The following is a 4,004-nucleotide window of genomic DNA, read 5'->3' on the forward strand; positions in this document are numbered from 1 at the left end:
ATCGCTATCGTTTTGGGGTTATGCTTTAGAGACGGCAGCATTCACGTTAAATAGGGCACCATCAAAATCCATTGAGACGACGCCTTTGAACTGTGGTTTGGCAAGAAACCAAAGTTGTCGTTTCTTAAAGTTTGGGGCTGCGATGCTTATGTGAAGAAACTTCAACCCGATAAGCTTGAACCCAAATCAGAGAAATGTGTCTTCATAGGATACCCAAAAGAGACTATTGGGTACAACTTCTATCACAGCTGAGGGCAAGATTTTTTTTGCTAAATTCGGATCCTTTCTAGAGAAGGAGTTTCTCTCGGAAGAAGTGACTGGGAGGAAAGTAGAACTTGATGAGGTAACTGTACCTGCTCCCTTATTGGAAAGTAGTTCATCACAAGAACCGGTTCCTGTGACAACTACACCAATCAGTGAGGAAGCTAATGATATTGATCATGAAACTTCAGATCAAGTTACTACCAAACCTCGCAGGTCAACCAGAGTAAGGTCTGCACCGGAGTGGTACGATAATCCTATTTTGGAAGTCATGTTACTTGACCATGGCGAACCCACAAACTATGAGGAAGCGATGATGAGCCCAGATTCCGCAAAATGGCTTGAGGCCATGAAATCTGAGATTGGATCCATTTATGAGAACAAAGTATGGACTTTGGTTGACTTGCCCAATGATTAGCAAGCCATCGAATATAAATGGATCTTCAAGAAGAAGACTAACGCCGATGGTAATGTAACTGTCTACAAAGCTCGACTTGTTGCAAAAGTTTTTCGACAAGTTCAAGGGGTTGACTACAATGAGACTTTCTCACCCGTAGCGATGCTTAAGTCTGTCCGAATCATGTGAGCAATTGCCGCATTTTATGATCATGAAATATGTCAAATGGATGTCAAAACTGCATTTCTGAATGGATTTCTGGAAGAAGAGTTGTATATGATGCAACCGGAAGGTTTTGTCAATCTAAAAGGTGCTAACAAAGTGTGCAAGCTCCAGCGATCCATTTATGGACTGGTGCAAGCCTCTCGGAGTTGGAATAAATGCTTTGATAGTGTGATCAAGGCATATGGTTTTATACAGACTTTTGGAGAAGCTTGTATTTATAAGAAAGTGAGTGGGAACTCTGTGGCATTTCTGATATTATATGTAGATGACATATTGTTAATTGGAAATGATATAGAATTTCTGGATAGCATAAATGGATACTTGAATAAAAGTTTTTCGTTTAAAGACCTCGGTGAAGCTGCTTACATATTGGGCATCAAGATCTATAGAGATAGATCAAGACGCTTAATTGGACTTTCACAAAGCACATACCTTGATAAAGTTTTGAAAAAGTTCAAAATGGATCAGGCAAAGAAAGGGTTCTTGCCTGTATTACAAGGTGTGAAGTTGAGTCAGACTCAATGCCCGACCATAGTTGAAGATAGAGAGAAAATGAAAGATGTTCCCTATGCTTCGGCCATAGGCTCTATCATGTATGCAATGTTGTGTACCAGACCTGACATATGCTTAGCGATAAGTTTGGTAGGTAGGTACCAAAGTAATCCAGGAGTGGATCACTGGACAGTAGTCAAGAACATCCTGAAATACCTGAAAAGGACTAAGGATATGTTTCTTTTTTATGGAGGTGACAAAGAGCTAGTCGTAAATGGTTACGTCGATGCAAGCTTTGACACTGATCCGGACGATTCTAAATCGTAAACCGGATACGTGTTTATATTGAACGGTGGAGCTGTCAGTTGGTGCAGTTCTAAACAAAGCGTCGTGGCGGGATCTACATGCGAAGCGGAGTACATAGCTGCTTCGGAAGCAGCAAATGAAAGAGTCTGGATGGAAGAGTTCATTTCCGATCTAGGTGTCATACCTAGTGCATTGGGACCAATGAAAATCTTCTGTGACAATACGGCTGCAATTGCCTTGGCAAAGGAATCCAGATTTCACAAGAGGACCAAGCACATCAAGAGACGCTTCAATTCCATCCGGGACCAAGTCCAGGTGGGAGACATAGAGATTTGCAAGATACATACGGATCTGAATGTTGCAGACCCATTGACTAAGCCTCTTCCACGAGCAAAACATGATCAGCACCAAGACTCCATGGGTGTTAGAATCATTACTGTGTAGTCTAGATTATTGACTCTAGTGCAAGTGGGAGACTGAAGGAAATATGCCCTAGAGGCAATAATAAATTTATCATTTATTTCCTCATATCATGATAAATGTTTATTATTCATGCTAGAATTGTATTAACCGGAAACATGATACATGTGTGAATACATAGACAAACTTAATGTCACTAGTATGCCTCTACTTGACTAGCTCATTAATCAAAGATGGTTATGTTTCCTAACCATAGACATGTGTTGTCATTTGATTAACGGGATCACATCATTAGGATAATGATGTGATTGACTTGACCCATTCCGTTAGCTTAGCACTTGATCGTTTAGTATGTTGCTTTTGATTTCTTCATGACTTATACAAGTTCCTATAACTATGAGATTATGCAACTCCCATTTACCGGAGGAACACTTTGTGTGCTACCAAACGTCACAACATAACTGGGTGATTATAAAGGAGCTCTACAGGTGTCTCCAATGGTACATGTTGAGTTGGCGTATTTCGAGATTAGGTTTTGTCACTCTGATTGTCGGAGAGGTATCTCTGGGCCCTTTCGGTAAATTTACATCACTATAAGCCTTGCAAGAAATGTACCTAATGAGTTAGTTACGGAATGATGCATTACGTAACGAGTAAAGAGACTTGTCGGTAATGAGATTGAACTAGGTATTGGATACCGACGATCGAATCTCGGGCAAGTAACATACCGATGACAAAGGGAACAACGTATGTTGTTATGCGGTTTGACCGATAAAGATCTTCATAGAATATGTAGGAGCCAATATGAGCATCCAGACTCCGCTATTGGTTATTGACCGGAAACAGTTCTAGGTCATGTCTACATAGTTGTCGAACTCGTAGGGTCCGCACGCTTAAGGTTTCGATGACAGTTTTATTATGAGTTTATGAGTTTTGATGTACCGAAGTTTGTTCGGAGTCCCAGATAAGATTACGGACATGACGAGGATTCTTGAAATGGTCGAGACATGAAGATTGATATATTGTAAGCCTATATTTGGATATCGGAAGTGTTCTGGGTGAAATTGGAATTTTACCGGAGTACTGGGAGGTTACCGGAATCCCCCGGGGGCTTAATGGGCATACATGGGCCTTAGTGGAGAAGAGGAGAGGAGGCCAGGGCAGGGCCGCGCGCCCCTCCCCCCTAGTCCGAATAGGACAAGGAGAGGGGGGCGGCGCCCCCCCCCCCTTTCCTTCCTCTCTCCCTCCTCCTTCCCCCCTTCTCCTAGTCCAACAAGGAAAGGAGGGAGTCCTACTCCCGGTGGGAGTAGGACTCCCCTTGGAGCGCCCCTCCCTCACCGCCCCCCCCCTCCCCCCTTGCTCCTTTATATACGGGGGCAGGGGGGCACCTCTAGACACAACAATTGATCTCTTGATCTCTTAGCCGTGTGCAGTGCCCCCCTCCACCATAGTCCTCAGTAATATTGTAGCGGTGCTTAGGTGAAGCCCTGCGATGGTAGAACATCAAGATCGTCACCACGCCGTCATGCTGACGGAACTCTTCCCCGACATTCTGCTCGATCGGAGTCCGGGGATCGTCATCAAGCTGAATGTGTGCTAGAAGTCGGAGGTGTCGTAGTTTCGATGCTTGATCGGTCGGGCCGTGAAGACGTACGACTACATCAACCGCGTTGTTCTATTGCTTCCGCTTTCGGTCTACAAGGGTACGTGGACAACACTCTCCCCTCTCGTTGCTATCCATCACCATGATCTTGCGTGTGCATAAGAATTATTTTGAAATTACTATGTTCCCCAACAACCCCTTCACTGTCTACTGTTCATCCAGCCCTCCACGGGGTCGTCCTGTTCATCCAGAGGCAATGCCACGGGGTCCTGTTCATCCACCCCCACCGCTCACTGTTCA

The sequence above is a fragment of the Triticum dicoccoides genome, chromosome 3B (assembly GCF_002162155.2).
Source record: "Triticum dicoccoides isolate Atlit2015 ecotype Zavitan chromosome 3B, WEW_v2.0, whole genome shotgun sequence".
NCBI lineage: Eukaryota > Viridiplantae > Streptophyta > Magnoliopsida > Poales > Poaceae > Triticum > Triticum dicoccoides.